Source organism: Lepisosteus platostomus, chromosome 6 (genome assembly GCF_059453375.1).
Source record: "Lepisosteus platostomus isolate fLepPlt1 chromosome 6, fLepPlt1.hap1, whole genome shotgun sequence".
NCBI lineage: Eukaryota > Metazoa > Chordata > Actinopteri > Semionotiformes > Lepisosteidae > Lepisosteus > Lepisosteus platostomus.
In genome coordinates this window covers 16,250,861-16,268,141 of record NC_142616.1, presented here as the reverse complement: position 1 = coordinate 16,268,141, position 17,281 = coordinate 16,250,861, and the positions used below count along the sequence as shown (strand labels likewise).

The 17,281-nt window shown below is 54.1% G+C and overlaps 26 non-coding genes across 26 annotated transcripts; 18 read left to right on the top strand and 8 right to left on the bottom strand.

The window, feature by feature from the left end:
* Window positions 1-1,359: 1,359 nt before the first annotated feature.
* Window positions 1,360-1,431, bottom strand: trnap-cgg (transfer RNA proline (anticodon CGG)). Its single transcript has one exon. It is a non-coding gene; the product is annotated as a tRNA-Pro (tRNA).
* A 189-nt stretch (window positions 1,432-1,620) lies between these two features.
* On the top strand, window positions 1,621-1,693 carry trnaa-ugc (transfer RNA alanine (anticodon UGC)). Its single transcript has one exon. It is a non-coding gene; the product is annotated as a tRNA-Ala (tRNA).
* A 407-nt stretch (window positions 1,694-2,100) lies between these two features.
* Window positions 2,101-2,173, top strand: trnam-cau (transfer RNA methionine (anticodon CAU)). Its single transcript has one exon. It is a non-coding gene; the product is annotated as a tRNA-Met (tRNA).
* Window positions 2,174-3,485: 1,312 nt separating this feature from the next.
* trnap-cgg (transfer RNA proline (anticodon CGG)) lies at window positions 3,486-3,557 on the bottom strand. Its single transcript has one exon. It is a non-coding gene; the product is annotated as a tRNA-Pro (tRNA).
* Window positions 3,558-4,226: 669 nt separating this feature from the next.
* On the top strand, window positions 4,227-4,299 carry trnam-cau (transfer RNA methionine (anticodon CAU)). The gene has a single exon. It is a non-coding gene; the product is annotated as a tRNA-Met (tRNA).
* A 1,311-nt stretch (window positions 4,300-5,610) lies between these two features.
* trnap-cgg (transfer RNA proline (anticodon CGG)) lies at window positions 5,611-5,682 on the bottom strand. The gene has a single exon. It is a non-coding gene; the product is annotated as a tRNA-Pro (tRNA).
* A 189-nt stretch (window positions 5,683-5,871) lies between these two features.
* Window positions 5,872-5,944, top strand: trnaa-ugc (transfer RNA alanine (anticodon UGC)). The gene has a single exon. It is a non-coding gene; the product is annotated as a tRNA-Ala (tRNA).
* Window positions 5,945-6,351: 407 nt separating this feature from the next.
* Window positions 6,352-6,424, top strand: trnam-cau (transfer RNA methionine (anticodon CAU)). Its single transcript has one exon. It is a non-coding gene; the product is annotated as a tRNA-Met (tRNA).
* A 1,312-nt stretch (window positions 6,425-7,736) lies between these two features.
* On the bottom strand, window positions 7,737-7,808 carry trnap-ugg (transfer RNA proline (anticodon UGG)). The gene has a single exon. It is a non-coding gene; the product is annotated as a tRNA-Pro (tRNA).
* Window positions 7,809-7,997: 189 nt separating this feature from the next.
* On the top strand, window positions 7,998-8,070 carry trnaa-ugc (transfer RNA alanine (anticodon UGC)). Its single transcript has one exon. It is a non-coding gene; the product is annotated as a tRNA-Ala (tRNA).
* Window positions 8,071-8,475: 405 nt separating this feature from the next.
* trnam-cau (transfer RNA methionine (anticodon CAU)) lies at window positions 8,476-8,548 on the top strand. The gene has a single exon. It is a non-coding gene; the product is annotated as a tRNA-Met (tRNA).
* Window positions 8,549-9,052: 504 nt separating this feature from the next.
* trnaa-agc (transfer RNA alanine (anticodon AGC)) lies at window positions 9,053-9,125 on the top strand. The gene has a single exon. It is a non-coding gene; the product is annotated as a tRNA-Ala (tRNA).
* A 735-nt stretch (window positions 9,126-9,860) lies between these two features.
* On the bottom strand, window positions 9,861-9,932 carry trnap-ugg (transfer RNA proline (anticodon UGG)). The gene has a single exon. It is a non-coding gene; the product is annotated as a tRNA-Pro (tRNA).
* A 189-nt stretch (window positions 9,933-10,121) lies between these two features.
* Window positions 10,122-10,194, top strand: trnaa-ugc (transfer RNA alanine (anticodon UGC)). The gene has a single exon. It is a non-coding gene; the product is annotated as a tRNA-Ala (tRNA).
* Window positions 10,195-10,599: 405 nt separating this feature from the next.
* trnam-cau (transfer RNA methionine (anticodon CAU)) lies at window positions 10,600-10,672 on the top strand. The gene has a single exon. It is a non-coding gene; the product is annotated as a tRNA-Met (tRNA).
* A 504-nt stretch (window positions 10,673-11,176) lies between these two features.
* trnaa-agc (transfer RNA alanine (anticodon AGC)) lies at window positions 11,177-11,249 on the top strand. The gene has a single exon. It is a non-coding gene; the product is annotated as a tRNA-Ala (tRNA).
* A 735-nt stretch (window positions 11,250-11,984) lies between these two features.
* On the bottom strand, window positions 11,985-12,056 carry trnap-ugg (transfer RNA proline (anticodon UGG)). Its single transcript has one exon. It is a non-coding gene; the product is annotated as a tRNA-Pro (tRNA).
* Window positions 12,057-12,245: 189 nt separating this feature from the next.
* trnaa-ugc (transfer RNA alanine (anticodon UGC)) lies at window positions 12,246-12,318 on the top strand. The gene has a single exon. It is a non-coding gene; the product is annotated as a tRNA-Ala (tRNA).
* Window positions 12,319-12,723: 405 nt separating this feature from the next.
* On the top strand, window positions 12,724-12,796 carry trnam-cau (transfer RNA methionine (anticodon CAU)). Its single transcript has one exon. It is a non-coding gene; the product is annotated as a tRNA-Met (tRNA).
* Window positions 12,797-13,300: 504 nt separating this feature from the next.
* On the top strand, window positions 13,301-13,373 carry trnaa-agc (transfer RNA alanine (anticodon AGC)). The gene has a single exon. It is a non-coding gene; the product is annotated as a tRNA-Ala (tRNA).
* Window positions 13,374-14,108: 735 nt separating this feature from the next.
* Window positions 14,109-14,180, bottom strand: trnap-cgg (transfer RNA proline (anticodon CGG)). Its single transcript has one exon. It is a non-coding gene; the product is annotated as a tRNA-Pro (tRNA).
* A 189-nt stretch (window positions 14,181-14,369) lies between these two features.
* On the top strand, window positions 14,370-14,442 carry trnaa-ugc (transfer RNA alanine (anticodon UGC)). Its single transcript has one exon. It is a non-coding gene; the product is annotated as a tRNA-Ala (tRNA).
* A 407-nt stretch (window positions 14,443-14,849) lies between these two features.
* Window positions 14,850-14,922, top strand: trnam-cau (transfer RNA methionine (anticodon CAU)). The gene has a single exon. It is a non-coding gene; the product is annotated as a tRNA-Met (tRNA).
* A 1,311-nt stretch (window positions 14,923-16,233) lies between these two features.
* trnap-ugg (transfer RNA proline (anticodon UGG)) lies at window positions 16,234-16,305 on the bottom strand. The gene has a single exon. It is a non-coding gene; the product is annotated as a tRNA-Pro (tRNA).
* Window positions 16,306-16,494: 189 nt separating this feature from the next.
* trnaa-ugc (transfer RNA alanine (anticodon UGC)) lies at window positions 16,495-16,567 on the top strand. The gene has a single exon. It is a non-coding gene; the product is annotated as a tRNA-Ala (tRNA).
* Window positions 16,568-16,972: 405 nt separating this feature from the next.
* Window positions 16,973-17,045, top strand: trnam-cau (transfer RNA methionine (anticodon CAU)). Its single transcript has one exon. It is a non-coding gene; the product is annotated as a tRNA-Met (tRNA).
* Window positions 17,046-17,281: the final 236 nt, after the last annotated feature.

Below are 17,281 nucleotides of genomic sequence, written 5' to 3'. Positions count from 1 at the left end.
CTCGCACCCTCATAATCTCATCTTCAGAAAGTCGTGAGTTTAAGGGCAGGGCCTCTTGCTCTTTTCAGACACTTGCAGCAACTATTCGCTCAGAACCACGTCTGCGTGCCTACCACGTGGAAAGCGTCAACTTTACACGGGAGAGGAGCAAAGCCTCACCCCTTTCCTACATAACACTCACATTCAGAGTTAAATCCCCAAATTTGCCCTAACTTTCGCTGGCGCTGCTGTCAGCCTGCCCCTGTTGCCGATGAAAGGCTCACACAGCGTCATGACAGTTGCAAAACAATGTTCCACACTCCGTAAGCAACAACTTCAGTGTTTCAAGTCACCCGATATGCCGAGAGTCAAAGGAGCGCAAAACCCCAAGCGTCAAAAGACAAGATGAGTTGATGGAAAGAGCATTGAATTGAGGAGCACAAAAGTTCAGCTCGTACAATAGGCAACTAAGGTCTATTCGTGCGTCTTCATCGCACTTGAAAGGACTGCCTTGCAGACCAAGGGCAGCGGGCGGTAAGACATGATGGCGAGAAGCCTGAAGCCTGAAGCGAGGGGGATTAGCTCAAATGGTAGAGCGCTCGCTTAGCATGCGAGAAGTAGCGGGATCGATGCCCGCATCCTCCAGGTGCGAGTCTGGAGCTCTGGGAGCCAGGTGCTCTCCTTTAGCCTCTGCGACTTCTGATAAGTTCTCCTCCGCTCAACGTCCTTCAGCTGTCAAGTATTGAAGGGCCACGCCTCCTTCCCCACCTCAGTCTGCACCGAGTGCGTCTCCGGCATTTTCTCGTCCGATTTGGCAGCTTAGCAAATGAAAAGTATATCCGAGTGAAAACAATGCTGAGAATACTCTCACGAATCCTTAGAAGACGTGCGTTTGATCAACGATTGCTTAACATTCCCATTCGAGCCATCAAGCTCGTAGTTTTCCTTCAAATATTGAAAGCTGTCAGCGAGCACATCACGCTCTGCAGGACGGTGAAGTATTTTGAGTACTTCAACAGAAAGAAGAGCAGACAGCTCCGCAAATATGCGAGGCGCAGAGAGCGCAAGGCGAGCCCCGCACACGTTTCGGTGGCTGAGAGAGGGCGGTTTTTGCTTCTGCATTTCTCAAGTAATGGCGCATGACAACAAGCGATCGCGGTGCTCATTTACGACATAGCGGTGAGGAGTTTTCAGGACGTGTTCTTTTGAACGAGCAACGAGGTTGCCGCCTTGGACAGCTGACTGCACGCTGGCATTGTGCCACGTGATGAGGATTGACCAGGCTCCTTCAGTCATCAGTCACCTTCCATCGTTTGCCGTAAGCAGACGCTGCGAGGTGATGTGGATATCAGTTCCCAGGAGTGAGGAAGAGGAGGAAAAGGGCTCGTCCGGGATTTGAACCCGGGACCTCTCGCACCCGAAGCGAGAATCATACGCCTAGACCAACGAGCCACAGCGACTCTTCCGCTTTTGTGTTGTCAGCGAGCTGGAGGACGGGGGGAGGCGTCATTCGCTCGTCCCGTCAGACCTTCATCAATAAGTCAAGAAAGCCGACTGCCTTGCAGGCGAAGGGCAGTGGACGGCGCCCGGTAAGAGGGGAACAAGCGGCACAAGGCGACGCCGAGGAGGAAGGCATAGCGAGGGGGATTAGCTCACATGGTAGAGCGCTCGCTTTGCATGCGAGAGGTAGCGGGATCGATGCCCGCATCCTCCAGGTGTACGCTGAGCGCTCGGTGTGCCGAGAGGTGTCCTTTAACCCCTGATCACGCCTTGCGAGGAGAGTGTGAAGCGTTTGGCAGCCACGCCCCCTTTTCATCTTCTCTCTGGTTTAAGTGCGTCTCCGCCACTCTCTCTTGACACTTCATGGCAGCATGTCAGGGGTCCGAGTGATGTTTTTAATGGCTGAGTGAGGGCACGACGCTGAAGCAGAGAGGCCATTTCAGCCAGAGAGACTTGTGCTAGGTGAGCTGTGAAAGACAGACTCGCGACAGAAACAAAGCCCCAAAGTCTCGGGTGAGATCAAAAGGCAAATGCAACACCCAGCAGAGGGTGTCGCAAGATTAGGGAACAGGCGTCTGAAATCCCTGTGAGGCAAACTTTCCGGCCCGAGCACCGCAGCTGGCCTCGTTGGCGTAGTAGGTAGCTCGTCAGTCTCATAATCTGAAGGTCGTGAGTTCGATCCTCACACGGGGCAGGGCCACTTGCTTTCTTGCTCTTTTCAGACACTTGCAGCAACTATTCGCTCAGAACCACGTCTGCGTGCCTACCACGTGGAAAGCGTCACCTTTACACGGGAGAGGAGCAAAGCCGCACCCCTTTCCTACATAACACTCACATTCAGAGTTAAATCCCCAAATTTGCCCTAACTTTCGCTGGCGCTGCTGTCAGCCTGCCCCTGTTGCCGATGAAAGGCTCACACAGCGTCATGACAGTTGCAAAACAATGTTCCACACTCCGTAAGCAACAACTTCAGTGTTTCAAGTCACCCGATATGCCGAGAGTCAAAGGAGCGCAAAACCCCAAGCGTCAAAAGACAAGATGAGTTGATGGAAAGAGCATTGAATTGAGGAGCACAAAAGTTCAGCTCGTACAATAGGCAACGAAGGTCTATTCGTGCGTCTTCATCGCACTTGAAAGGACTGCCTTGCAGACCAAGGGCAGCGGGCGGTAAGACATGATGGCGAGAAGCCTGAAGCGAGGGGGATTAGCTCAAATGGTAGAGCGCTCGCTTAGCATGCGAGAAGTAGCGGGATCGATGCCCGCATCCTCCAGGTGCGAGTCTGGAGCTCTGGGAGCCAGGTGCTCTCCTTTAGCCTCTGCGACTTCTGATAGGTTCTCCTCCGCTCAACGTCCTTCAGCTGTCAAGTATTGAAGGGCCACGCCTCTTTCCCCACCTCAGTCTGCACCGAGTGCGTCTCCGGCATTTTCTCGTCCGATTTGGCAGCTTAGCAAATGAAAAGTATATCCGAGTGAAAACAATGCTGAGAATACTCTCACGAATCCTTAGAAGACGTGCGTTTGATCAACGATTGCTTAACATTCCCATTCGAGCCATCAAGCTCGTAGTTTTCCTTCAAATATTGAAAGCTGTCAGCGAGCACATCACGCTCTGCAGGACGGTGAAGTATTTGGAGTACTTCAACAGAAAGAAGAGCAGACAGCCCCGCAAATATGCGAGGCGCAGAGAGCGCAAGGCGAGCCCCGCACACGTTTCGGTGGCTGAGAGAGGGCGGTTTTTGCTTCTGCATTTCTCAAGTAATGGCGCATGACGACAAGCGATCGCGGTGCTCATTTACCACATAGCGGTGAGGAGTTTTCAGGACGTGTTCTTTTGAACGAGCAACGAGGTTGCCGCCTTGGACAGCTGACTGCACGCTGGCATTGTGCCACGTGATGAGGATTGACCAGGCTCCTTCAGTCATCAGTCACCTTCCATCGTTTGCCGTAAGCAGACGCTGCGAGGTGATGTGGATATCAGTTCCCAGGAGTGAGGAAGAGGAGGAAAAGGGCTCGTCCGGGATTTGAACCCGGGACCTCTCGCACCCGAAGCGAGAATCATACGCCTAGACCAACGAGCCACAGCGACTCTTCCGCTTTTGGGTTGTCAGCGAGCTGGAGGACGGGGGGAGGCGTCATTCGCTCGTCCCGTCAGACCTTCATCAATAAGTCAAGAAAGCCGACTGCCTTGCAGGCGAAGGGCAGTGGACGGCGCCCGGTAAGAGGGGAACAAGCGGCACAAGGCGACGCCGAGGAGGAAGGCATAGCGAGGGGGATTAGCTCACATGGTAGAGCGTTTGCTTTGCATGTGAGAGGTAGCGGGATCGATGCCCGCATCCTCCAGGTGTACGCTGAGCGCTCGGTGTGCCGAGAGGTGTCCTTTAACCCCTGATCACGCCTTGCGAGGAGAGTGTGAAGCGTTTGGCAGCCACGCCCCCTTTTCATCTTCTCTCTGGTTTAAGTGCGTCTCCGCCACTCTCTCTTGACACTTCATGGCAGCATGTCAGGGGTCCGAGTGATGTTTTTAATGGCTGAGTGAGGGCACGACGCTGAAGCAGAGAGGCCATTTCAGCCAGAGAGACTTGTGCTAGGTGAGCTGTGAAAGACAGACTCGCGACAGAAACAAAGCCCCAAAGTCTCGGGTGAGATCAAAAGGCAAATGCAACACCCAGCAGAGGGTGTCGCAAGATTAGGGAACAGGCGTCTGAAATCCCTGTGAGGCAAACTTTCCGGCCCGAGCACCGCAGCTGGCCTCGTTGGCGTAGTAGGTAGCTCGTCAGTCTCATAATCTGAAGGTCGTGAGTTCGATCCTCACACGGGGCAGGGCCACTTGCTTTCTTGCTCTTTTCAGACACTTGCAGCAACTATTCGCTCAGAACCACGTCTGCGTGCCTACCACGTGGAAAGCGTCACCTTTACACGGGAGAGGAGCAAAGCCGCACCCCTTTCCTACATAACACTCACATTCAGAGTTAAATCCCCAAATTTGCCCTAACTTTCGCTGCGCTGCTGTCAGCCTGCCCCTGTTGCCGATGAAAGGCTCACACAGCGTCATGACAGTTGCAAAACAATGTTCCACACTCCGTAAGCAACAACTTCAGTGTTTCAAGTCACCCGATATGCCGAGAGTCAAAGGAGCGCAAAACCCCAAGCGTCAAAAGACAAGATGAGTTGATGGAAAGAGCATTGAATTGAGGAGCACAAAAGTTCAGCTCGTACAATAGGCAACGAAGGTCTATTCGTGCGTCTTCATCGCACTTGAAAGGACTGCCTTGCAGACCAAGGGCAGCGGGGGGTAAGACATGATGGCGAGAAGCCTGAAGCGAGGGGGATTAGCTCAAATGCTAGAGCGCTCGCTTAGCATGCGAGAAGTAGCGGGATCGATGCCCGCATCCTCCAGGTGCGAGTCTGGAGCTCTGGGAGCCAGGTGCTCTCCTTTAGCCTCTGCGACTTCTGATAGGTTCTCCTCCGCTCAACGTCCTTCAGCTGTCAAGTATTGAAGGGCCACGCCTCCTTCCCCACCTCAGTCTGCACCGAGTGCGTCTCCGGCATTTTCTCGTCCGATTTGGCAGCTTAGCAAATGAAAAGTATATCCGAGTGAAAACGGTGGTGAGAATACTCTCACGAATCCTTAGAAGACGTGCGTTTGATCAACGATTGCTTAACATTCCCATTCGAGCCATCAAGCTCGTAGTTTTCCTTCAAATGTTGAAAGCTGTCAGCGAGCACATCACGCTCTGCAGGACGGTGAAGTATTTGGAGTACTTCAACAGAAAGAAGAGCAGACAGCCCCGCAAATATGCGAGGCGCAGAGAGCGCAAGGCGAGCCCCGCACATGTTTCGGTGGCTGAGAGAGGGCGGTTTTTGCTTCTGCATTTCTCAAGTAATGGCGCATGACGACAAGCGATCGCGGTGCTCATTTACCACATAGCGGTGAGGAGTTTTCAGGACGTGTTCTTTTGAACGAGCAACGAGGTTGCCGCCTTGGACAGCTGACTGCACGCTGGCATTGTGCCACGTGATGAGGATTGACCAGGCTCCTTCAGTCATCAGTCACCTTCCATCGTTTGCCGTAAGCAGACGCTGCGAGGTGATGTGGATATCAGGTCCCAGGAGTGTGGAAGAAGAGGAAAAGGGCTCGTCCGGGATTTGAACCCGGGACCTCTCGCACCCGAAGCGAGAATCATACGCCTAGACCAACGAGCCACAGCGACTCTTCCGCTTCTGTGTTGTCAGCGAGCTGGAGGACGGGGGGAGGCGTCATTCGCTCGTCCCGTCAGACCTTCATCAATAAGTCAAGAAAGCCGACTGCCTTGCAGGCGAAGGGCAGTGGACGGCGCCCGGTAAGAGGGGAACAAGCGGCACAAGGCGACGCCGAGGAGGAAGGGACAGCGAGGGGGATTAGCTCACATGGTAGAGCGCTCGCTTTGCATGCGAGAGGTAGCGGGATCGATGCCCGCATCCTCCAGGTGTACGCTGAGCGCTCGGTGTGCCGAAAGGTGTCCTTTAACCCCTGATCACGCCTTGCGAGGAGAGTGTGGAGCGTTTAGCAGCCACGCCCCCTTTTCATCTTCTCTCTGGCTTAAGTGCGTCTCCGCCACTCTCTCTTGACACTTCATGGCAGCATGTCAGAGGTCCGAGTGATGTTTTTAATGGCTGAGTGAGGGCACGATGCTGAAGCAGAGAGGCCATTTCAGCCAGAGAGACTTGTGCTAGGTGAGCTGTGAAAGACAGACTCGCGACAGAAACAAAGCCCCAAAGTCTCGGGTGAGATCAAAAGGCAAATGCAACACCCAGCAGCGGGTGTCGCAAGATTAGGGAACAGGCGTCTGAAATCCCTGTGAGGCAAACTTTCCGGCCCGAGTGCCGCAGCTGGCCTCGTTGGCATAGTAGGTAGCGCGTCAGTCTCATAATCTGAAGGTCGTGAGTTCGATCCTCACACGGGGCAGGGCCACTCGCTTTCTTGCTCTTTTCAGACACTTGCAGCAACTATTCGCTCAGAACCACGTCTGCGTGCCTACCACGTGGAAAGCGTCACCTTTACACGGGAGAGGAGCAAAGCCGCACCCCTTTCCTACATAACCCTCACATTCAGAGTTAAGTCCACAAATTTGCCCTAACTTTCGCTGGCACTGCTGTCAGCCTGCCCCTGTTGCCGATGAAAGGCTCACACAGCGTCATGACAGTTGCAAAACAATGTTCCACACTCCGTAAGCATCAACTTCAGTGTTTCAAGTCACCCGATATGCCGAGAGTCAAAGGAGCGCAAAACCCCAAGCGTCAAAAGACAAGATGAGTTGATGGAAAGAGCATTGAATTGAGGAGCACAAAAGTTCAGCTCGTACAATAGGCAAGGAAGGTCTATTCGTGCGTCTTCATCGCACTTGAAAGGACTGCCTTGCAGACCAAGGGCAGCGGGCGGTAAGACATGATGGCGAGAAGCCTGAAGCGAGGGGGATTAGCTCAAATGGTAGAGCGCTCGCTTAGCATGCGAGAAGTAACGGGATCGATGCCCGCATCCTCCAGGTGCGAGTCTGGAGCTCTGGGAGCCAGGTGCTCTCCTTTAGCCTCTGCGACTTCTGATAGGTTCTCCTCCGCTCAACGTCCTTCAGCTGTCAAGCATTGAAGGGCCACGCCTCCTTCCCCACCTCAGTCTGCACCGAGTGCGTCTCCGGCATTTTCTCGTCCGATTTGGCAGCTTAGCAAATGAAAAGTATATCCGAGTGAAAACGGTGGTGAGAATACTCTCACGAATCCTTAGAAGACGTGCGTTTGATCAACGATTGCTTAACATTCACATTCGAGCCATCAAGCTCGTAGTTTTCCTTCAAATATTGAAAGCTGTCAGCGAGCACATCACGCTCTGCAGGACGGTGAAGTATTTGGAGTACTTCAACAGAAAGAAGAGCAGACAGCCCCACAAATATGCGAGGCGCAGAGAGCGCAAGGCGAGCCCCGCACACGTTTCGGAGGCTGAGAGAGGGCGGTTTTTGCTTCTGCATTTCTCAAGTAATGGCGCATGACGACAAGCGATCGCGGTGCTCATTTACCACATAGCGGTGAGGAGTTTTCAGGACGTGTTCTTTTGAACGAGCAACGAGGTTGCCGCCTTGGACAGCTGACTGCACGCTGTCATTGTGCCACGTGATGAGGATTCACCAGGCTCCTTCAGTCATCAGTCACCTTCCATCGTTTGCCGTGAGCAGACGCTGCGAGGTGATGTGGATATCAGGTCCCAGGAGTGTGGAAGAAGAGGAAAAGGGCTCGTCCGGGATTTGAACCCGGGACCTCTCGCACCCAAAGCGAGAATCATACGCCTAGACCAACGAGCCACAGCGACTCTTCCGCTTCTGTGTTGTCAGCGAGTTGGAGGACGGGGGGAGGCGTCATTCGCTCGTCCCGTCAGACCTTCATCAATAAGTCAAGAAAGCCGACTGCCTTGCAGGCGAAGGGCAGTGGACGGCGCCCGGTAAGAGGGGAACAAGCGGCACAAGGCGACGCCGAGGAGGAAGGGACAGCGAGGGGGATTAGCTCACATGGTAGAGCGCTCGCTTTGCATGCGAGAGGTAGCGGGATCGATGCCCGCATCCTCCAGGTGTACGCTGAGCGCTCGGTGTGCCGAAAGGTGTCCTTTAACCCCTGATCACGCCTTGCGAGGAGAGTGTGAAGCGTTTAGCAGCCACGCCCCCTTTTCATCTTCTCTCTGGCTTAAGTGCGTCTCCGCCACTCTCTTGACACTTCATGGCAGCATGTCAGAGGTCCGAGTGATGTTTTTAATGGCTGAGTGAGGGCACGATGCTGAAGCAGAGAGGCCATTTCAGCCAGAGAGACTTGTGCTAGGTGAGCTGTGAAAGACAGACTCGCGACAGAAACAAAGCCCCAAAGTCTCGGGTGAGATCAAAAGGCAAATGCAACACCCAGCAGCGGGTGTCGCAAGATTAGGGAACAGGCGTCTGAAATCCCTGTGAGGCAAACTTTCCGGCCCGGGTGCCGCAGCTGGCCTCGTTGGCGTAGTAGGTAGCGCGTCAGTCTCATAATCTGAAGGTCGTGAGTTCGATCCTCACACGGGGCAGGGCCACTCGCTTTCTTGCTCTTTTCGGACACTTGCAGCAACTATTCGCTCAGAACCACGTCTGCGTGCCTACCACGTGGAAAGCGTCACCTTTACACGGAAGAGGAGCAAAGCCGCACCCCTTTCCTACATAACCCTCACATTCAGAGTTAAGTCCACAAATTTGCCCTAACTTTCGCTGGCGCTGCTGTCAGCCTGCCCCTGTTGCCGATGAAAGGCTCACACAGCGTCATGACAGTTGCAAAACAATGTTCCACACTCCGTAAGCAACAACTTCAGTGTTTCAAGTCACCCGATATGCCGAGAGTCAAAGGAGCGCAAAACCCCAAGCGTCAAAAGACAAGATGAGTTGATGGAAAGAGCATTGAATTGAGGAGCACAAAAGTTCAGCTCGTACAATAGGCAAGGAAGGTCTATTCGTGCGTCTTCATCGCACTTGAAAGGACTGCCTTGCAGACCAAGGGCAGAGGGCGGTAAGACATGATGCCGAGAAGCCTGAAGCGAGGGGGATTAGCTCAAATGGTAGAGCGCTCGCTTAGCATGCGAGAGGTAGCGGGATCGATGCCCGCATCCTCCAGGTGCGAGTCTGGAGCTCTGGGAGCCAGGTGCTCTCCTTTAGCCTCTGCGACTTCTGATAGGTTCTCCTCCGCTCAACGTCCTTCAGCTGTCAAGCATTGAAGGGCCACGCCTCCTTCCCCACCTCAGTCTGCACCGAGTGCGTCTCCGGCATTTTCTCGTCCGATTTGGCAGCTTAGCAAATGAAAAGTATATCCGAGTGAAAACGGTGGTGAGAATACTCTCACGAATCCTTAGAAGACGTGCGTTTGATCAACGATTGCTTAACATTCACATTCGAGCCATCAAGCTCGTAGTTTTCCTTCAAATATTGAAAGCTGTCAGCGAGCACATCACGCTCTGCAGGACGGTGAAGTATTTGGAGTACTTCAACAGAAAGAAGAGCAGACAGCCCCACAAATATGCGAGGCGCAGAGAGCGCAAGGCGAGCCCCGCACACGTTTCGGAGGCTGAGAGAGGGCGGTTTTTGCTTCTGCATTTCTCAAGTAATGGCGCATGACGACAAGCGATCGCGGTGCTCATTTACCACATAGCGGTGAGGAGTTTTCAGGACGTGTTCTTTTGAACGAGCAACGAGGTTGCCGCCTTGGACAGCTGACTGCACGCTGTCATTGTGCCACGTGATGAGGATTGACCAGGCTCCTTCAGTCATCAGTCACCTTCCATCGTTTGCCGTGAGCAGACGCTGCGAGGTGATGTGGATATCAGGTCCCAGGAGTGTGGAAGAAGAGGAAAAGGGCTCGTCCGGGATTTGAACCCGGGACCTCTCGCACCCAAAGCGAGAATCATACGCCTAGACCAACGAGCCAAAGCGACTCTTCCGCTTCTGTGTTGTCAGCGAGCTGGAGGACGGGGGGAGGCGTCATTCGCTCGTCCCGTCAGACCTTCATCAATAAGTCAAGAAAGCCGACTGCCTTGCAGGCGAAGGGCAGTGGACGGCGCCCGGTAAGAGGGGAACAAGCGGCACAAGGCGACGCCGAGGAGGAAGGGACAGCGAGGGGGATTAGCTCACATGGTAGAGCGCTCGCTTTGCATGCGAGAGGTAGCGGGATCGATGCCCGCATCCTCCAGGTGTACGTTGAGCGCTCGGTGTGCTGAAAGGTGTCCTTTAACCCCTGATCACGCCTTGCGAGGAGAGTGTGAAGCGTTTAGCAGCCACGCCCCCTTTTCATCTTCTCTCTGGCTTAAGTGCGTCTCCGCCACTCTCTTGACACTTCATGGCAGCATGTCAGAGGTCCGAGTGATGTTTTTAATGGCTGAGTGAGGGCACGATGCTGAAGCAGAGAGGCCATTTCAGCCAGAGAGACTTGTGCTAGGTGAGCTGTGAAAGACAGACTCGCGACAGAAACAAAGCCCCAAAGTCTCGGGTGAGATCAAAAGGCAAATGCAACACCCAGCAGCGGGTGTCGCAAGATTAGGGAACAGGCGTCTGAAATCCCTGTGAGGCAAACTTTCCGGCCCGGGTGCCGCAGCTGGCCTCGTTGGCGTAGTAGGTAGCGCGTCAGTCTCATAATCTGAAGGTCGTGAGTTCGATCCTCACACGGGGCAGGGCCACTCGCTTTCTTGCTCTTTTCGGACACTTGCAGCAACTATTCGCTCAGAACCACGTCTGCGTGCCTACCACGTGGAAAGCGTCACCTTTACACGGAAGAGGAGCAAAGCCGCACCCCTTTCCTACATAACCCTCACATTCAGAGTTAAGTCCACAAATTTGCCCTAACTTTCGCTGGCGCTGCTGTCAGCCTGCCCCTGTTGCCGATGAAAGGCTCACACAGCGTCATGACAGTTGCAAAACAATGTTCCACACTCCGTAAGCAACAACTTCAGTGTTTCAAGTCACCCGATATGCCGAGAGTCAAAGGAGCGCAAAACCCCAAGCGTCAAAAGACAAGATGAGTTGATGGAAAGAGCATTGAATTGAGGAGCACAAAAGTTCAGCTCGTACAATAGGCAAGGAAGGTCTATTCGTGCGTCTTCATCGCACTTGAAAGGACTGCCTTGCAGACCAAGGGCAGAGGGCGGTAAGACATGATGCCGAGAAGCCTGAAGCGAGGGGGATTAGCTCAAATGGTAGAGCGCTCGCTTAGCATGCGAGAGGTAGCGGGATCGATGCCCGCATCCTCCAGGTGCGAGTCTGGAGCTCTGGGAGCCAGGTGCTCTCCTTTAGCCTCTGCGACTTCTGATAGGTTCTCCTCCGCTCAACGTCCTTCAGCTGTCAAGCATTGAAGGGCCACGCCTCCTTCCCCACCTCAGTCTGCACCGAGTGCGTCTCCGGCATTTTCTCGTCCGATTTGGCAGCTTAGCAAATGAAAAGTATATCCGAGTGAAAACGGTGGTGAGAATACTCTCACGAATCCTTAGAAGACGTGCGTTTGATCAACGATTGCTTAACATTCACATTCGAGCCATCAAGCTCGTAGTTTTCCTTCAAATATTGAAAGCTGTCAGCGAGCACATCACGCTCTGCAGGACGGTGAAGTATTTGGAGTACTTCAACAGAAAGAAGAGCAGACAGCCCCACAAATATGCGAGGCGCAGAGAGCGCAAGGCGAGCCCCGCACACGTTTCGGAGGCTGAGAGAGGGCGGTTTTTGCTTCTGCATTTCTCAAGTAATGGCGCATGACGACAAGCGATCGCGGTGCTCATTTACCACATAGCGGTGAGGAGTTTTCAGGACGTGTTCTTTTGAACGAGCAACGAGGTTGCCGCCTTGGACAGCTGACTGCACGCTGTCATTGTGCCACGTGATGAGGATTGACCAGGCTCCTTCAGTCATCAGTCACCTTCCATCGTTTGCCGTGAGCAGACGCTGCGAGGTGATGTGGATATCAGGTCCCAGGAGTGTGGAAGAAGAGGAAAAGGGCTCGTCCGGGATTTGAACCCGGGACCTCTCGCACCCAAAGCGAGAATCATACGCCTAGACCAACGAGCCAAAGCGACTCTTCCGCTTCTGTGTTGTCAGCGAGCTGGAGGACGGGGGGAGGCGTCATTCGCTCGTCCCGTCAGACCTTCATCAATAAGTCAAGAAAGCCGACTGCCTTGCAGGCGAAGGGCAGTGGACGGCGCCCGGTAAGAGGGGAACAAGCGGCACAAGGCGACGCCGAGGAGGAAGGGACAGCGAGGGGGATTAGCTCACATGGTAGAGCGCTCGCTTTGCATGCGAGAGGTAGCGGGATCGATGCCCGCATCCTCCAGGTGTACGCTGAGCGCTCGGTGTGCCGAAAGGTGTCCTTTAACCCCTGATCACGCCTTGCGAGGAGAGTGTGGAGCGTTTAGCAGCCACGCCCCCTTTTCATCTTCTCTCTGGCTTAAGTGCGTCTCCGCCACTCTCTCTTGACACTTCATGGCAGCATGTCAGAGGTCCGAGTGATGTTTTTAATGGCTGAGTGAGGGCACGATGCTGAAGCAGAGAGGCCATTTCAGCCAGAGAGACTTGTGCTAGGTGAGCTGTGAAAGACAGACTCGCGACAGAAAAAGCCCCAAAGTCTCGGGTGAGATCAAAAGGCAAATGCAACACCCAGCAGCGGGTGTCGCAAGATTAGGGAACAGGCGTCTGAAATCCCTGTGAGGCAAACTTTCCGGCCCGAGTGCCGCAGCTGGCCTCGTTGGCGTAGTAGGTAGCGCGTCAGTCTCATAATCTGAAGGTCGTGAGTTCGATCCTCACACGGGGCAGGGCCACTCGCTTTCTTGCTCTTTTCAGACACTTGCGGCAACTATTCGCTCAGAACCACGTCTGCGTGCCTACCACGTGGAAAGCGTCACCTTTACACGGGAGAGGAGCAAAGCCGCACCCCTTTCCTACATAACACTCACATTCAGAGTTAAGTCCACAAATTTGCCCTAACTTTCGCTGGCGCTGCTGTCAGCCTGCCCCTGTTGCCGATGAAAGGCTCACACAGCGTCATGACAGTTGCAAAACAATGTTCCACACTCCGTAAGCAACAACTTCAGTGTTTCAAGTCACCCGATATGCCGAGAGTCAAAGGAGCGCAAAACCCCAAGCGTCAAAAGACAAGATGAGTTGATGGAAAGAGCATTGAATTGAGGAGCACAAAAGTTCAGCTCGTACAATAGGCAAGGAAGGTCTATTCGTGCGTCTTCATCGCACTTGAAAGGACTGCCTTGCAGACCAAGGGCAGCGGGCGGTAAGACATGATGCCGAGAAGCCTGAAGCGAGGGGGATTAGCTCAAATGGTAGAGCGCTCGCTTAGCATGCGAGAGGTAGCGGGATCGATGCCCGCATCCTCTAGGTGCGAGTCTGGAGCTCTGGGAGCCAGGTGCTCTCCTTTAGCCTCTGCGACTTCTGATAGGTTCTCCTCCGCTCAACGTCCTTCAGCTGTCAAGCATTGAAGGGCCACGCCTCCTTCCCCACCTCAGTCTGCACCGAGTGCGTCTCCGGCATTTTCTCGTCCGATTTGGCAGCTTAGCAAATGAAAAGTATATCCGAGTGAAAACGGTGGTGAGAATACTCTCACGAATCCTTAGAAGACGTGCGTTTGATCAACGATTGCTTAACATTCACATTCGAGCCATCAAGCTCGTAGTTTTCCTTCAAATATTGAAAGCTGTCAGCGAGCACATCACGCTCTGCAGGACGGTGAAGTATTTGGAGTACTTCAACGGAAAGAAGAGCAGACAGCCCCGCAAATATGCGAGGCGCAGAGAGCGCAAGGCGAGCCCCGCACACGTTTCGGTGGCTGAGAGAGGGCGGTTTTTGCTTCTGCATTTCTCAAGTAATGGCGCATGACGACAAGCGATCGCGGTGCTCATTTACCACATAGCGGTGAGGAGTTTTCAGGACGTGTTCTTTTGAACGAGCAACGAGGTTGCCGCCTTGGACAGCTGACTGCACGCTGTCATTGTGCCACGTGATGAGGATTGACCAGGCTCCTTCAGTCATCAGTCACCTTCCATCGTTTGCCGTAAGCAGACGCTGCGAGGTGATGTGGATATCAGGTCCCAGGAGTGTGGAAGAAGAGGAAAAGGGCTCGTCCGGGATTTGAACCCGGGACCTCTCGCACCCGAAGCGAGAATCATACGCCTAGACCAACGAGCCACAGCGACTCTTCCGCTTCTGTGTTGTCAGCGAGCTGGAGGACGGGGGGAGGCGTCATTCGCTCGTCCCGTCAGACCTTCATCAATAAGTCAAGAAAGCCGACTGCCTTGCAGGCGAAGGGCAGAGGACGGCGCCCGGTAAGAGGGGAACAAGCGGCACAAGGCGACGCCGAGGAGGAAGGCATAGCGAGGGGGATTAGCTCACATGGTAGAGCGCTCGCTTTGCATGCGAGAGGTAGCGGGATCGATGCCCGCATCCTCCAGGTGTACGCTGAGCGCTCGGTGTGCCGAGAGGTGTCCTTTAACCCCTGATCACGCCTTGCGAGGAGAGTGTGAAGCGTTTGGCAGCCACGCCCCCTTTTCATCTTCTCTCTGGTTTAAGTGCGTCTCCGCCACTCTCTCTTGACACTTCATGGCAGCATGTCAGGGGTCCGAGTGATGTTTTTAATGGCTGAGTGAGGGCACGACGCTGAAGCAGAGAGGCCATTTCAGCCAGAGAGACTTGTGCTAGGTGAGCTGTGAAAGACAGACTCGCGACAGAAACAAAGCCCCAAAGTCTCGGGTGAGATCAAAAGGCAAATGCAACACCCAGCAGAGGGTGTCACAAGATTAGGGAACAGGCGTCTGAAATCCCTGTGAGGCAAACTTTCCGGCCCGAGCACCGCAGCTGGCCTCGTTGGCGTAGTAGGTAGCTCGTCAGTCTCATAATCTGAAGGTCGTGAGTTCGATCCTCACACGGGGCAGGGCCACTTGCTTTCTTGCTCTTTTCAGACACTTGCAGCAACTATTCGCTCAGAACCACGTCTGCGTGCCTACCACGTGGAAAGCGTCACCTTTACACGGGAGAGGAGCAAAGCCGCACCCCTTTCCTACATAACACTCACATTCAGAGTTAAATCCCCAAATTTGCCCTAACTTTCGCTGCGCTGCTGTCAGCCTGCCCCTGTTGCCGATGAAAGGCTCACACAGCGTCATGACAGTTGCAAAACAATGTTCCACACTCCGTAAGCAACAACTTCAGTGTTTCAAGTCACCCGATATGCCGAGAGTCAAAGGAGCGCAAAACCCCAAGCGTCAAAAGACAAGATGAGTTGATGGAAAGAGCATTGAATTGAGGAGCACAAAAGTTCAGCTCGTACAATAGGCAACGAAGGTCTATTCGTGCGTCTTCATCGCACTTGAAAGGACTGCCTTGCAGACCAAGGGCAGCGGGGGGTAAGACATGATGGCGAGAAGCCTGAAGCGAGGGGGATTAGCTCAAATGGTAGAGCGCTCGCTTAGCATGCGAGAAGTAGCGGGATCGATGCCCGCATCCTCCAGGTGCGAGTCTGGAGCTCTGGGAGCCAGGTGCTCTCCTTTAGCCTCTGCGACTTCTGATAGGTTCTCCTCCGCTCAACGTCCTTCAGCTGTCAAGTATTGAAGGGCCACGCCTCCTTCCCCACCTCAGTCTGCACCGAGTGCGTCTCCGGCATTTTCTCGTCCGATTTGGCAGCTTAGCAAATGAAAAGTATATCCGAGTGAAAACGGTGGTGAGAATACTCTCACGAATCCTTAGAAGACGTGCGTTTGATCAACGATTGCTTAACATTCACATTCGAGCCATCAAGCTCGTAGTTTTCCTTCAAATGTTGAAAGCTGTCAGCGAGCACATCACGCTCTGCAGGACGGTGAAGTATTTGGAGTACTTCAACAGAAAGAAGAGCAGACAGCCCCGCAAATATGCGAGGCGCAGAGAGCGCAAGGCGAGCCCCGCACACGTTTCGGTGGCTGAGAGAGGGCGGTTTTTGCTTCTGCATTTCTCAAGTAATGGCGCATGACGACAAGCGATCGCGGTGCTCATTTACCACATAGCGGTGAGGAGTTTTCAGGACGTGTTCTTTTGAACGAGCAACGAGGTTGCCGCCTTGGACAGCTGACTGCACGCTGGCATTGTGCCACGTGATGAGGATTCACCAGGCTCCTTCAGTCATCAGTCACCTTCCATCGTTTGCCGTGAGCAGACGCTGCGAGGTGATGTGGATATCAGGTCCCAGGAGTGTGGAAGAAGAGGAAAAGGGCTCGTCCGGGATTTGAACCCGGGACCTCTCGCACCCAAAGCGAGAATCATACGCCTAGACCAACGAGCCACAGCGACTCTTCCGCTTCTGTGTTGTCAGCGAGTTGGAGGGCGGGGGGAGGCGTCATTCGCTCGTCCCGTCAGACCTTCATCAATAAGTCAAGAAAGCCGACTGCCTTGCAGGCGAAGGGCAGTGGACGGCGCCCGGTAAGAGGGGAACAAGCGGCACAAGGCGACGCCGAGGAGGATGGGACAGCGAGGGGGATTAGCTCACATGGTAGAGCGCTCGCTTTGCATGCGAGAGGTAGCGGGATCGATGCCCGCATCCTCCAGGTGTACGCTGAGCGCTCGGTGTGCCGAAAGGTGTCCTTTAACCCCTGATCACGCCTTGCGAGGAGAGTGTGAAGCGTTTAGCAGCCACGCCCCCTTTTCATCTTCTCTCTGGCTTAAGTGCGTCTCCGCCACTCTCTTGACACTTCATGGCAGCATGTCAGAGGTCCGAGTGATGTTTTTAATGGCTGAGTGAGGGCACGATGCTGAAGCAGAGAGGCCATTTCAGCCAGAGAGACTTGTGCTAGGTGAGCTGTGAAAGACAGACTCGCGACAGAAACAAAGCCCCAAAGTCTCGGGTGAGATCAAAAGGCAAATGCAACACCCAGCAGCGGGTGTCGCAAGATTAGGGAACAGGCGTCTGAAATCCCTGTGAGGCAAACTTTCCGGCCCGGGTGCCGCAGCTGGCCTCGTTGGCGTAGTAGGTAGCGCGTCAGTCTCATAATCTGAAGGTCGTGAGTTCGATCCTCACACGGGGCAGGGCCACTCGCTTTCTTGCTCTTTTCGGACACTTGCAGCAACTATTCGCTCAGAACCACGTCTGCGTGCCTACCACGTGGAAAGCGTCACCTTTACACGGAAGAGGAGCAAAGCCGCACCCCTTTCCTACATAACCCTCACATTCAGAGTTAAGTCCACAAATTTGCCCTAACTTTCGCTGGCGCTGCTGTCAGCCTGCCCCTGTTGCCGATGAAAGGCTCACACAGCGTCATGAC